Source organism: Rhinolophus sinicus, chromosome 17 (assembly GCF_057876585.1).
Source record: "Rhinolophus sinicus isolate RSI-liver-muscle chromosome 17, RSI-T2T, whole genome shotgun sequence".
Lineage (NCBI taxonomy): Eukaryota > Metazoa > Chordata > Mammalia > Chiroptera > Rhinolophidae > Rhinolophus > Rhinolophus sinicus.
The window spans coordinates 30,521,900-30,537,758 of record NC_142517.1 but is presented as its reverse complement, the minus strand read 5'-3'; the positions used below and the strand labels follow the sequence as shown (position 1 = coordinate 30,537,758).

At 40.0% G+C, this 15,859-nt stretch overlaps 2 protein-coding genes across 4 annotated transcripts in view; one reads left to right on the top strand and one right to left on the bottom strand.

Moving 5' to 3' along the window:
• The window catches only part of OTOL1 (otolin 1), a 134,531-nt gene that overhangs the window by 90,433 nt on the left and 28,239 nt on the right, over nt 1-15,859 (bottom strand). The gene's annotated exons all lie outside the window — the stretch shown is intronic.
• SPTSSB (serine palmitoyltransferase small subunit B) overlaps nt 7,025-15,859 on the top strand; it is a 29,207-nt gene continuing 20,372 nt past the window's right edge. Inside the window, exon 1 of one of the 3 annotated variants that reach the window (XM_019731918.3) lies at nt 7,025-7,961. The gene's annotated coding sequence lies outside the window, so the exon portion shown is untranslated. The remainder of the gene's footprint in view (nt 7,962-15,859) is intronic. The other 2 variants (XM_019731920.3, XM_019731917.3) reach the window with 2 other exon arrangements.

The window sequence follows — 15,859 nt, the reverse complement described above, 5'->3', positions numbered from 1 at the left end:
TAAAGCTACAGTAATCAAAACAGTATGGTATGGCCTACGGATAGGTTTACTGATCAGTGGAATAGAATTGAGTGTCCACAAATAATGCCCTACATTTACGGTTGTCAGCTTGGGCTGCTATAACAAAATACCATATACCAGATGGCTTATAAGCAACAGAAACTTATTTCTCACAGTTCTGGAGGCTGAAAGGCCAAAATCAGGGTACCAGTATGGTCAGGTTCTGGTGAGAGCCCTCTTCCAGGTTGCAGACTGTGGACTTGTCGCATCCTCATATGATAAAAGTGAGAGGTCTAGCTCTTGGCCTCTTCTTATAAGGGCATTAATTCCATTTATAAGGGCCCCACCCTCTTGACCTAATTACCTCTCGAAAGCCCCATTCCCAAACACCACTGGTATCCATCACAATAGGGATTAGATTGCACTATATGAATTTTCGGGGGACAAAAACATTCAGTCCATAACAATGGTAAGTTGATGTTGGAAAGGATGCTAAGACAATTCAAAAGGGAAAAAAAATAGTCTTTTCAGCAAATGGTCCTGGGACAACATGATACTGACATGCAAAAGAATGAATTTGGATACCTGCCTCATACCGCAAATAAAAATTAACGCAAAATGGATCATACACCTAAATGTAAAACCTAAAACTCTTAGAATAACATAGAAGAGTGACTCTTCATGACAATGGTTTCCTACATATAAGAAAAGAACAAGAGACCAAAGAGAAAAGAGATAAGTTAGACTTGATCAAAATTTATTTAAAACTTTCATGTTTCAAAGAACTCCATCAATGAAGTTCCCATAGGAATGGGAGAAAATGTTTACAAACTATTTCTGAGAAGGAACTTATATCCAGAATATATAAAGAACTCTTACAACTCAACAATTAAAAAGACCTGCTTATGAGTAAATTACCCAATTAAAATATGGGCAAAGAAATTGAATAGACATTTCTTCAAATATATACAAATAACCAACAAACACAGGAGAAAATGCTCAATATATTTATTCATTAGGAAAATGCAAATCAAAACCAGTGAAATACCACTTCACATTCACCAGAACGACTAAAATCACAAAGACAAACAATAACAAGAGTTGGCCAAGATATAAAGAAATTGGAACCCTTATATATTACTGGCGTGAATGTAAAATAGTGCACCCACTTTGGAAAATAGTTTGGCAATACTCAAGAAAGTTATAAAAAGAGTTATCATATGACCAGTCATTCCACTCCTAGATATGTACCCAAGAGAAATGTGAACATGTCCACACAAAAAGATGTACACAAATGTTTATAGCAGCACTTTTATAATAGCCCCAAAGTGGTAAAGACATGAATGACCATCAAATGATGAATGAAAAAATAAAATGAGGTATAGCCACACAATAAGATATCATTCAACAATTAAAACTAATGAATAACTGATACATAGTACATGAATAAACCTTGACAATGTTATGCTAAATAAACCAGTCACAAAGACCACATCACTCCATTTATATGAAATGTCCAGAATAGGCAAATCTATAGAGACAGAAAGTTGATAAGTGGTTGTCTAGGCCGGGAGGTGGGGGTGAAGAAATGGGAACGGGCTGCTTATAAATACGGGATTTCTTTTTGGGGTCATGAAAATATTCTGGAATTAGACAGTGAAGATATTTACACAACTCTGTAAACACACTAAAAATGACCGAACTATGTCTTATAAATGAGTGAATTGTATGGTATGTGAATATCTCAATAATGCTGTTTTAAAAATTAATAGGTAGGAAAGTATGACAGTCATTTAAAGAAATAAAAAGATAGAGATCAACATAAACTTTTGGTCACGATTTGTGGTGAGATTCTGTTTTAATTTACACAGGCAATGACATGTTGTGACTCGCTTGATTATTAAAATTCTAGTCCTACTGATAAGAATGTCTTTGGTGATTATTACATGGTTTGTGACACATTTCACCTATTTCCCCTGATGTTTCCCATAAAATTGTCATGTCAGTTTCAAATACAGGTCACTAGATCAGATATTAAAGACTGGGGCAGGCTCCCCCAAAAGGACCATGGCTTCATTTCTTGTTGCCATGTGTTTCCATGAGTTTCTTTTCCTGTTGTTTACTCTTGATGTCTGAATTTTCTTGTTGCCTTATTTTTTTATTACTTATTTTCACTCTGGGATTTTCACTTTTATCCTTAATAGCAACCCTGACCCAAAAGTTTAATTTGACAGTAATTAAAATAATACCTTTACAATGAATGCTGAATGCTCCACAGTAGAATGCCAGAACACTAGAGCAACTATGGATTGTCATAGTACATAGGAGTGAAAGCTGTTTTGTTGAAGATGGGTGACACCTCACTCAGTGGGGAACAGGCAATAATGGGGCTGAAGTCCTCCTTTTCTCACCATGCAGCTATTCATTATAGCTAAAGAGCTTTACTCCAACTAATTAAGAATAAGAATAGAAGTCAGAAGATTATGGGTAATCAAAAGCCTTAAAAGAAGCAATGAATTCCTTAGCAAAGACAGACCAAGTAAGTTTGTTCTGGGCAGAGATGCAATTACATGTCATAATCCAAACTAAAATGGGTGATTCATTCAAAATATTTGGCCATAGTGATAATTTTATTTATCAGTTCAACTGGGCCACAGAGTACCCAGAAATTTGTTCAAACATTATTATGAGAGTGTCTGTGAGGGTGTTTCTGGATGAAATTAACATTAGAATCTATACACTGAGTAAAGCAGATTGCTCTCCCTAATGTGGGTGGGCCTTGCCCAATCAGTTGAAGACTTAAGTAGAACAGAAAGACTGAATAAGAAGTAACTCCTCCTGCACGACTGTTGACTTGGATGTCAGTCTTTTCCTGCCTTCAGACTACAACTCAAAAGTTAATTCTTTTTGAGTCTCAAGTCTGCCAGCTTTTGGACTGCAATTCACACCATCGCTCTCCTGAGTCTCCAGCTTGTCAACTATACATTTTTGAGTGAGCCAATTCTTTCTTCCCTTCTCCTTCTCTCTCTCTCTCTCTCTCTCTCTCTCTCTCTCTCTCTCTCTCTCTCTCTCCATATACAGAGAGTGCCCCACAAAATGTATACACATTTTAAGAAAGAAAAAAACTGTATTAAAATTGTAAAACAATAAATAACACTAGCATTCATTTGATTAATGCCAGCTTTTGAGCGAACGTCATACTACACTTTGCTACCGTAATTCAACTTTGAAAAGTAATACATAGATAACATCTCTTGAAATGTGTACTTTTCTTGGAACCTCCAGTGTGAGTGTGTGTGTGTGTGTGTGTGTGTGTGTGTGTGTGTGTAATTGGTTCTGTTTCTGGAGAACCCTGAATAATACAGCAACTTTAGACCAATCTGTATTTCAGATAACGAGAGTTCTGTCATTATTATCCAATAGTCAATTGGACGAATTGATTGACTCAATTAGTCAATCAATCTCTTAAAATTGGAAGATTTTATCTTTAAGCTAATTTCTACTTTCAAAACAGGAACATTTTTATTTTTTATCGACTATGATTTTATTAAAAGTCTTTAAATAGACGGGGGAAGTAAAGACTTCTGTCTCTGAATATGTGATACTGAATTAAAGTATGTTTTATATTGGTCTGTAATATTAGGCTAAACAATGGTCACCCTCAAAAAAAATGGTTCATAGAAAAACACAATTGAGTAAGTCATAGTTATTTGGCACGAAAAAAAAAGGGGGCGGGAGGAAGGGGGAAAGAAGGGAAGGATGGATGGAATGAAAGACTAATCATATTCATGAGAGACTAGTTAAAATTATATATGTTATAAAAATAAGACATTTAAAAAGTAAAATAGATGTACAAAGCATTTTCTAAGAGCCAGACGCTGAGCTAACTGCTGTGAACAATTATACAAATGCAGCCATTTCCAAACGGAGTTGGAGCCACCGTGCCAGAGGAACTGCCTTGCATATCTTCCTCCCTGAACCCTTGGAATGTTTAAACTGGGCAAAATAACCTTTGAACTGGACCAAACCAACACTGTATTCCAAACAACTGTTTGTAGAGCTAACAGGAAAGCAGACATCTCGACTACAAGGACTAGAAATTAAAGGCATTCTTTAGAATCAGTAAACAGCCATGTATAGCTAAAGCATAATTTAGCTTATTAGCACTAATGGAAATTATTTATTTTCTCATAAAACCCCTTTGCCTTCACTCCATCATCAGAATACTATTTGGGTTTTTGGCTGAATCAGTGCTCCCCAGAAGTGCAATTTGGATCTCAAATGAGTCCTTAATTTCCTCTTACTTTGGCTTTTTATTTTAAGATTAACACTGTTTTACATGTATTATAATCTCATTGAACTCTCAAAACAAAAGTAGCGAACACTTATGGGATATTTACTCAGTGCCAGGCACTCTTCTACATGCTTTTTGTATATTAACTTAAACAATTCAATATGGTTACTATCCTTTATAGCAGATGAGGAAACCAAGGCTTTAGAGAGGTTTAAGCAAGCTCTCCTTGCTCACCAGCTGAGTTCACAATTTAAGTGGTCAAGTCGGGATTTAAATGTGGAGGTTGGCTCCAATATCTGTTCTCTTAATGAGAAATATGACATATGAGAAGTCATGGAGAAATTGTTTAAAGTGAGTCAACAGAGTATAGGATAAAAAGACAGGTTTTGGTGTCCAACTCTTCAAGTTGTGTCACCTTAGAAAGAATTACATCCTCTCTGGTTTTTGGCTTACTGTCCATAAAAATGAGATAAAAGCTCCCACCTTGCAGAAAAGCTCTACTCATGGCAAGAAAAACAGATGATTTATGGAAACCTCTGGTGGCAGTAGTTTAGTAAATGACAGTCATTATCATCATTTTTGTCATCATTGTTATTATTTTGAAGCTTGACAGAGTTCAAAGATCCAAACCATACAACTTTCCTGGTTTGTTTGTTTGTTTTATTTTTAACTTGACAATTCTAATTAATGAAGAAAGTAAAATTCTACATTGATAGAGGGAAACTAAAACAAAAGAGTTTGTCTCCCTGAAGATGGAGGCTATCAGGTGTATCTTGACAATAACACAACGGGGACAGGAAAAATATTTTCCATTTTACAAAATTACCCACTTATTCTGAGAAAAACAGAATTACCCACTTAGTCTGAGAAAACAAGGTAAATAGAAGATTACTAACAGGCTTTCCTTGTACTAGCCTGAAGGAAGGTGAAATTGGTTCCTTTAGTTGATTAATGTATTCCAGTAATTTATTCAAGTACCTGGTTTAACCATGATATGGTTCTGAAGATGTTAGCTGGCTTAGCCGAAGTTACACAGGTAGTTGGTGACTCAGTAAAGACTGGAATATGTAAACTTCATTAACATATGATAATCCCTTCAAATACCTTTAGAATTCTACTGAGTAATATAAAGAGTTCTAATCTGGTAAAGTAATAATATTTTATGGGAGCATAAAAGTAAAGAATTTGCAATTTTTCATTTGTGCTTCTCTTTAATCTAGATTTAAATCATTTCCAATTGTACATTAATCAGGGGGAATTTTATCCTTATTGCATTTTGAGGGATGATGTGGTCTTCATGATTTCTGCCTTTTAAAATGTGTTGATCTTTATTTGGTGATGTAGTTAAGTTTTGAGAATGTTTTATGTTTGTATAGAAAAATTATCTATTCTCCATTTGCAGGTGCAAACATATACATAAATGTGTGTCTGTGTATGGTTATACTGCTTATGTGTCACTGAACATTATTTTTAATGGCCTGGATTCTTCTGCCACTTTTTTTCATCCTCCAGTTGGAGTAATTGCAAGGTCTCATATCGATTTCACAAACCTTTGGCAAGAAGTGAGCTCTGTTTCTATACTTGCCAAAATGTACAGTCACCTGGGGATGGGGGCCGCAGGTGTCACGATCCAGTGAGAAAACTAGATGATGAATAATGAGACCCACGAACTAACATAAATGGTATTGGCCATACAACAAAATGAGCTTCATTACCCTGGACTAGTCATTTTCCAGGTTTCCATCTCTTCATCTCTCCAAATGGGATAGTCATACTTGCTCTGCCAACATTACCAGGTGTGTCAGGAGAAGCCAGGACATGAGGAATGTAAACATCATAACGTGCTAAAGAAAAATTTTAAATACTAGCAGTGGTTGCTAATATTTACATACAGGAGAAGGAAAAGATAAGGATGCAAAACTGCCAACCCAGCCTCCAGGGCGCTCAGTTCTATTGTTTCTCTTCCCTGGCCCCAAACACCTTCAGTTTCCTTTGGGAAACACCCTCCTTTCCGCAAGAGAAACCTCAGTCCCCTAACGCGAGTCTCCCTCTATGGAGCACCAGCAATGTGGAACCTGCTTTTGAAGCACGTTGTGAAAATGTACAGAAACCTGCCCGCAGCCAAAATTCGTGCTCCAGCCCAGTCAGCCCTGGCCGAGCATGAGCAGTGCCTCCTCCTTAGGCAGTGGGGGCCCGACTGTCAGATGTTGCCCAAATGCTCATGAATCAAAAGACGGTTTCTCCTCTGGACACGCCTGGGTCTTGGGCAGAAAGAGTCTGGGCTACAGATATATTCAGGGTGGAAAGCCTCCAAAGGCCGCTGCGCTCTCAGCCAGCAGCCGCGGCGTTAAATCTAAGCACTCTTCCCTCGGTAGAAAGGGGATCAATAGTGTTCTGGAGGCGGGTTTCCAGGATAGATGGTCTTCACGGTCCGCACCTCCTCAGTAAGATAATTGAGCGTGAGCGCTGAGCACGCCCGCCCTGGAGCCGCGGGAGCCCGCGACACGCGTGTCTGCATCACCGAGCCACCTCCCAGCACTCTTTCCCCAATTTGCCTTCCTGCTGCAGTCCAGGCCCAAATTAATTCTCTTCACTTGTGAGTGAGCACACACAAGTTCCTGGGGCACGATCTTTCCATCTGTCTGCCTTACGGAGTCCAGCTTTTCAACGATTAACCTCCCATCCAAGGGGCGGGGGGCGGGGAGGAGGAAGGTGGCAGGATGGAGGGAGCAGAGCGGAGAGAGATGTTTTGCACGTTCAAAGGCACAAGAATGTACTGCCAACGCTAAAAAGGGTTTGCTTTCTTCGGTTTTTGAAAAACAAAGGGAGTCTGATACCTGCCCCGCCGACTGCTGCCCAGGCGGCAGACCTGGGCTCAGGGCACTGCTTGCTGCTGAGTTTCGCACCACAGTCCTGCCGGAGTCTGCGGATGGACCAACGCCGGGCACAGGCTTTCCCTGGGCGGGTTAACGCTGGCTTAAGCTAAAGCCCCAGATCTTCCACCTTGTGCCTCCAGTTTATCTGCCCCGCCCCCACCTCCAGCAAAGGACAGGCCCCTGTGATAGTGTCCCGGCTCCGGCCTGAGGAAGGAGGAGGGCGCCTCCCTATCCCCTCCTCCCCATCCCCGCCAAGGCTTGGGGTTTTACTGCAGCAGCCCGAGGTGACAGCGACGCCTTTAGCCTCCTCGGTTGCTCTCAGTGCCCTGGCTTCCCCCGCATCCGGAAAGCGCCCCCTCCTGAGAGGCTGATCCCCGGGAGAAGTGTTCAAGAGCCACAGAAAACCAAATTGAAAAATGTAGAAGTCGCTGGGCTGCTTTCCTCCGAGGATGAGCCGTATCTCCCAGGACTGAGTGGCAGCGTGTGGGAAGTTGGGACCGGGGAGCAAAGGGGGAGGGGAGTGGTGCAACCAGCATTCTCTTCTGGAAGGAGTCTCTGGGAGCAGTGCGGTTGGACACAAGTTTGCGTGGGAGTGTTTTCCTTTTGTCAATAATTAATCACCAGAATCAGTCTGTCACAACTGGAGTTTTGGCAATAGCGCAAACCGCGGGGCCGAACACCCAACTCTGGGAAGCTCTGAGGCGCCCAGCGCAGGGAGAAGCTCGCAACACTGGAGAGGAGCCAGGCACCGGCGCTCACTCAGGCCGCAGGGAGACACAGCCTACCTGGAGGTAAGCATCTTCCAGAATAACTGCTTGCCACGTCAAGCAGCAGTAGGACAGAATTTGTCTTTATAGGGGGAAAAATAATACTAAGTTTTAATGCAGTTTATCCGTTTATTATTTAACTACATTAAAATTTTAAGAATCGAATGGGTTTTTCCATTTGCCCCTATGTTGGAAACTAAGACATCTCGAATTTCTCCCAAGAAACCAAACTTTATTATTGAAACTTTCCAAGCCAAAAGAAGAGGACATTACTTTGCAAATTACTTTCAGTACTTATCTTTGTGAGTTCAGTGATAACTATTCAGGGAAATATTGGGAGGTGCATAGTTTCATGCTTAAATATTCATCTTTATCTGATTGCATGCTCTTATACAATAATTTTTGCCCATAAGCTACTTCAGGCAATAATACACACAAGTCAACCGCCACAAAAGATGAATTTCCAAGGAATACATTTTAACATTTTCTCATGATTATTAAGCAGTATGTGTTTTCTCAAAAATGATGAAGTGATCTTTTGTTTGTAAGTAACCAGGATTCTAAATCCAAGAAGAAAGATGCAGATAAGTCTGCTGTGGGAGGTGTGGGGAAATGGGTAGAGAAGGGTTTTAGGTATGAGCAGAGAGTCTACATCTATTTCAACTAAAGTGACATTCATCTGGTTGGCCATTCACATATGAGCTCTGCCCATACTTCAAATAAGGAATTTGGAGAATTGTTAAATGTAAATCTTAGCCCTCAAACTACAAATAAATGCATCAGGGAAGTTGGGAAACTTGTTTTTCTAACAGACGTTGCGGCATGGTGATTCTTTTGAATTACACAAAAATTAAGAAGTACATGGTCATTTCTGCTTGTGAACTTTTTATATTCATAAAACTAATGAGGTTTTACTAACCTGATTTTCCCCTCTGAATTACTCCGATGCTTTTTAAAATAGGCATCATTTTGAATACTGTTTCAATAGCTGCGATGGCTTTGTACATAGATTACTAGAGCGACAGACAACAAACTCTCATATGAAATGCACTGTCGCCCTCATTATTCAACTATTTCTACACAATTATTGATTAACAATAAATTAAATGGTTTATCAAACCAAATGCATCGGCATTCTAGAATTTGACTAGATATGAAGTTGAAAGTCAACCAGCCCTCAACTTCAACCTATTTTCTTAACCCAATATTTATAAATTTGCAAATACTTTTGTACAAACTGTCCTTCCTAATTCTATATCTACTATGTCAACATAAACTTTTGCCACCAAGTATACAAGATACAAAATCTTCATTAAAAATTGTCCACATGGGATTCAACTTCCAGAGTGGTAGCGTGTAGAGCTCCTGGAAGCTACTCTTTAGTAACATAACAATAACTGCTGAAATTTATAAACAACCATTTAGTCTCTAAAAATTGTCCTGAGACAATACAACAAATTAAGAAACCTTTATTCAAGACAAGCTACTAAATTGCTGTAAGAACAGCAGGAGCCTGTGGCATTTGAGCCACGACTCACTTCCCTGCCGGTCCTGAGGGGTATGACGGTATTCTACTCCAGGTAGGTGCAACCAAGAGCAGAGGGCTGCATCCCAACCTCAATCCCAGGCTAGGGCGATGATACATTTCTGGGAAATGCAGGCTACCAGCATCTCACCCACCCCAGCTCTGTGTTGCAGAAGCTCTATTCTGGGCAAGAATGGGTCAGAGGTCTGAGCTCTCTTTCTCCAATTATCCCGTTCTTAAAGCTAAAGAAGAAAAACTCAACAACTGAAAGACAAATAACCCATTTTAAAAATGGGCAAGGGATTTTAGACATTGTTTTAGAAATAGAATTTTTCCCAAGAAAATGTACAGACGTCCAATCAACACATGAAAATGAGCTTACTACCATTAGTTTTCAGGGAAATGAAGATCAAAACCACAAGATACCACATCACACCAACCAAATGGCTATAATAATAATAAAAAAAAAACATATAGTAACAATAATTGAAGAGGTAGAGAAATTAGAACCATCATATATGTCTGGTGGGAATGTAAAATGTTGAGTTGCTGTGGAAAATAATTTGATAGTTCCCCAAAAAGTTGAATATAGAGTCACCATAAACTCCAGCCATTTTACTCCTAGGTATATATATCCAAGAGAACTGAGAACCTATGTCCATGTAAGAACTTGTACACAAATGTTCACAGCAGCATTACTCAGAACAGCCAAAAGGAAAACAATCCAAGTGTCCATTGACTGATGAATGGATAGATAAAATGTGATATGGAATGAAACAATGCAATATTATTCAACAGGAAAAAGGAATACGTATTGATACGGGCTACAACATGAACACTGAAAAGATTATGCTAAGTGAAAGAAGACCACATACTTTGTGTTCCATCTATATAGCACATCCACGATAGGCAAACCTACAAAGACAGAAAGTACAGTCGTGGTTGCACATGGCTGGAATAGGGGTGGAGGTGGGGAAGAAGGGGGAATAACTGGTAAAGGGTGCAAGGTGTCTTTTGGGGTTGACGGAAATAGTGTAAGATTGACTGGTGATAGTTGCATAACTGTGAGTACACTAAAACCCATTGAAATGTGCACTTTAAAAGGGTGAATTGTGTGGTGTGTAAATTATATCTCAATAAAGCTGTTTTTTATAAATTATCCAAGGTATTCAAAAAAAAGATGGGTTTAGAACTTGGAGTTCATGAATCCCCATATACCACTAGACCAATAGTTTACATTAAGTTTTTCCCAAGGGTCGCATTGAAATATATGAAACAATTAACAGTGGCACAGGTGTTACACAGCTATGTGATTTGCATATATTTACATACTTGCCCAAACTTTCCGCTGTTTAGAAATAAATCAAATGCCATTAATGCAGTCCTATAGAGAAGTTGCTTGCAATGCCCTATCGTTTTGGACTCATGTTAATCCAAGCCCCGTGAGGCCAATTGTTCCTGCTGCTCCTAGATAAGTCTAGTCCTTTATCAGTTCTTCAGGCCAGTTGTTGAGAGGCCGCAATGGACGAGAGAGGGAGGTTATGTGACACTCAGAGTAGCCCGATTTCCCTTACATTAGATTGGCCCAGGGAAGTAGGCGTCTTGGGGGAAAGGAAGAGCGGGAGCAGCCACTGTGGTCCTCAGAGCACACTGACATGTCATTGCCAGGATGCATCTCCTGTAATTATAACAATCTCAACTACAAGAGAAGCTCCCCAACCATTAATATACGCCTCTGTTCGTCTTCTGTGTTTTGAGTTCCCATAAACCGCCTGATCCTGTACTAAGAATCATGGCACTGGGTGATAATCAGGAACACAAAATGCATGACTGAGTTTCACGAGGGTGGTAAGCCACACCTGGACTTGTGGCCAGGAAGCGGCCCCAGTACACGGATCCAAACCGTGCCCTCCGCCTCAGGGGAGCGAGTCAGTCTGCCTGCATCAGGAGACCTCCACATTTTCCTTTCTCCCCAGCACAGGCTTGTCTTTCCGTGTATATGGTTAGAAGAACATATCATGCTGATGAAAATGGGCTCCGTCTGATTTTTGACCATCAATTCCGTTACAAAGTTCCTATGACGGTCATATTTTGTCCAATTAGAAGATTTCTATAAAATAATATTATGTGTCCAACGAGTTGTCTATACATTAAATATGTGTAGGAAAACGTTGATCCTAGTTATTACTATTGCTTCATTGGAATTAACAATTCATTTATTCAACTGTTATTTATTGTGCGTCTACACTGTACCAGGACAATTCTAGGTCCTGGATGAATAATAAACAAAACATGCAAAAATTCTTGTCCTTGTGAAGCTTCAATTTTCGAAGGGGTGTCAGAATAGAATAGAATAAAAATAGTAAGTGAATTATATAGCATATGAGAAGGAAATAAGGCTCTGGAGAAAAATTAAGCAGCGAAGGGAATGAGGTACAGTTTTAAACTGTGGCATCAGGCTAGGAAGTGATATAATTAGATCATGTAAAGATGGTGTACAAAACTGGCCGCATAACTGTGGGATGGGCCCTGAATTTATGTTAACTTCTCCCCAGCGGAGCTTTGATTTCCCCTTCCCATCAGCATTATTTGGTGACCTTGGATTTGCTGCTGTTTCACTAAGGAAAATATGACATTAGCCCCAACACATTCCAAGCAGGCACAAGGAAGACATAATGTAATACCTGTCTTACAGCTAAGAACTACAACCTAAATAAAACACTGCCTTATGATAACACAAGTTCTTGTTGAGGGAAATCATTAGCCTGGGCTTTCAGTTTTGTGTTGGTCTTTCTCACTCTGCCTTGGGTTCTTACAGTCTGCCAGACGATTGTGTGGTAAATAATTAAGAACCACTTTCCCCAAATTAACACCTGTTGAAGAGTGACAAGGTGGGGAAGAAGGTGAGGGGAAGAAAAATAGCCAAGTCATCCTGGAAAGGTGAAGGGAGAACAAATATTTGATAACTACAGAGCAGAACGTGGAATTCCACAGAGCAACTGGGGGAAAGGGGGGAAAACGAACCCATCTCCACTTTCCCAGACTGTCCCAGAATCTCTACTCAGGGAACACACCTGTTTTAAAAGGTACTTGCAGACACATTGTTCTAGTAAAATATAATGGGTACGGCAGCTTTCCTGGATCAGAGCTTTCAGAAAATGGGTTAAAAAGGAGCAGGGACTTGATTTTTTTTCTTTTTTTAAAGTCAAAAGGGAATAGTTATTTCAGGCTTAGAAGAGAAGCATTTAAAACTATTCAGAGTCAAGTTAGAAATAAGTTAAAAGACCCCTTGTTATAATGGATTTATTATGGAGCATTAGTATTTTCATTTATTCAACAGATTTTGATTGAGCAGCCACTATGTGCCAGGCGCCAGGGGAACAACACAAGGGATGACCTTGTTTCAAAGACCTTTCTTCCTAGAGGTTACATTATATGCCTTTTGCTACAAAATAGTTGAAGCACATAGTGATGAGGACAAGAATTTGACCCGCCTGTCCCAACACCCCATTGGAGACTGGGGTAGAGCTTCCTTCTGAGCCCTAGCATGCCTTTCACTTCCCTGTCGCAGGTACGTGATAAGTAGGTGGTAAGTCATAGCCTTTATCACACTGTGTGGGCATGCTCGCATAAATGTCCCTCCTCCTCTCTATAAAGCCGCTGGAGGAGAGTGACCACATCAGTCTTACTCATAGTGTATATTCCTAGTAGATGCTGTTGACTGTTTTTTGATTGGATGGATGGATGGATAGAGGGACGGACAGATGGATGGATTTCCAGGTTATGATCAGAGCCCTCTGTGTAGAGAGGCAGTCTGGCAAAGTGGTTAAGAGTGTGTGTTCTACATTACCTTTGAGGCTATGGGTCAGTTTTTAAATTTCCCAATGCCTCAGTTTCCTCACTTGTAAAATAGGTGTAGAAATTGTGCCTCCATTATAATGTTAAATGAACTGCATATGGTAACATATAGGAGGTGGTTAGCGAAGTGCTGGGCGCTGCTCAATAAGTGTCTGCTACTGTTACCAATGTAGAGTGGCAGTTTCATGAGTGATGGTTTGCTATACAAATGTTGCATACCTGCCCTTTCAGCGCTGTTATGAAATCAAGGGATGTGCATTAGGAGTTTCAAGCCAAAGTTATCCCTTTGAGTTCAAGATCTCTCAAAAGATTAAAAAGAATTTGGGAATGAATATAATAAGTGGGATATTGCACAAGAAAATTAAAAAGACTAGAAACAATAAAGAAGGAAAAAAGCTCAAGATGGCCTGTCCAAAGCAACTTTTCTGGAGCAATATCATGCCTCTACTCATACCTATATCCCCCCCCCAGACAGCCAAAGTACCAGTTCATCTCTGTTCTGGAACATACTTGTTACGTCTCATAGAATGTCGTGCCCAATAAGCATAAATAAATGTTCACTGATGCAAAAGAAGAAAGAAAACTGAAAACAAAGAATTCTTATCTAGACCTAAGAGTTGTTACCTTTGTTTCTTTGGAAAACCTAATAATCCTCTTTTAGTGTAAGACCTTTAGTCAGAATTATCATACTGCTTCCTTATATGTAGTTATCTATTACCTTCTAAATGAGATAAAATACCAACCTGTGACCAACCAATGGACACCCAGTAACTTGAATGCTTCCCTCTACTTCCAACAGAGAGAATTCACTTGGCCTCTTCCCCCGCCATGGGGGAAACCTCATGTTTTTAATCTTCTCCTAAGAATAGTAAACTGCTTTTTCCTTTATTACTTCATCCACTGAAAAGTAATTCTTAAGGAAAATTAGCTTATTGTACCTTTTGATAGAAAAATTAGGCATAGAAAGAATATGTAACTGACCCTAATACTTCAGTTGCCAACTCTTTTTTTCCTTGAAGCTGCAGATACTTTATCTACTCCACAGGACAGCTTGGTCCTTACATTTTTAGTAGGATGTTTCATTGCCTAAAACTTTAAACAAAGAAAAAAAATCAATCAGATTGGCCTAGTTCTGGTTTTGACGGGCAGAAAAATCAGGTTATAATATAGGACAAAAAGCTATTCCGCAGGTTTCCTCCACTTAGGAGGGAACAAGCACTGATGCAAACACAAAACAGGTACATGACACCCGCATGACATTTGGGGTGAATTCTTTCTCCCAGACCAATGGGAGTCACCATTTACCCTCTTCCATCATACATCTCTGAAGGGCTCCACAGAGTCGCCTGAAAGGAATCTCTTAGAAGGAGAAGAAATAAAATGCATGTAGGAATAGAACAAATAAATAAAATGGAGTCACTGTGGTCAGGTTGCTAAATGGTTAAAATCAAGTAGGCTAAGGACTGAAAAACAGTTCTATTCTTGCTTTAACTAGCCTGGGAACTTAAAGCTTTGAACCTTCCAGTTGTGCCTGGAGATATACATATATAAAGCCTATAAGATAACTCTCTAATAGTCCCTGAAGGACTTAGGAAAAACACATTTACATGACCAGACCACCTGGCACCTATCCTGACCGCCTGACATTTGGCTGATAACCATCCTGGACCAATCCGAGGGCCAAAAATGCAGGACTGATTATTCTCAGGATGTGACTTTCACAATAAGAACTCTTTTCCGTTTTCTTTGAAACAGGTCTAGGTTTTGCCTCGCTGTGTTTCCAGGGTGCAAGCTCTAAGACCATTGAATATGTCTTTATCATTTATTTCTAGCCAAGCCTCCTGATTCAGTTAAGCTCGGTCGACATTAGGAAATGAGGGACACATAACAATGATGATAAGGCAACCCTCCGACGGTGTTGTCCAGTATCTGCTTGAACAGTTTTCCTAATGGAATTCTCACTATTTCAACTAGGCAACCTCTTCCACTTTAGATAGCTCTTAATGTTTAAAGTTTTTCGAGATGTACCTCTGAAAATAATAAAACAATTCCAAACCTTCCCCTCTACGAAAGCCCATAACCCTGTTTAAAACCATGTCTTGCATTTTATTTCCCACTGTCCAGACTTTCTCCATCTAGCTTCCTGTTGATGTGCTTAACTAGCTGAAGTGACTGTTTTTAATAGCTGGAAGAAGGATGCGGAACAAAGCCAAGAGCTGTAGCCCTCTCATGTGGCCCAGTACGTCTATAAATATATAAGAATACTGATGCTACGGCCTCAATGTGTCCCCACCAAATTCATATGTTGAATCCTAACTCCCAAAGGTGGGGAGGTGGGGCCTTTGGGAGGTGCTTAGGTCCTGAGGAGGGAGTCTTCACACATGGGATTAGTGCTCTTATGGAGGAGGCTCCAGAGAGGAAGGTGCTGGCTATGGACCGGGAAGAGGGCCTTCACCAGAACACAACCACGCTGGCGACTTGACCTTGGTTTCCAGAACTGGAAGAAACAAATTTTTGTTGTTTATAAGCTACCCAGTCT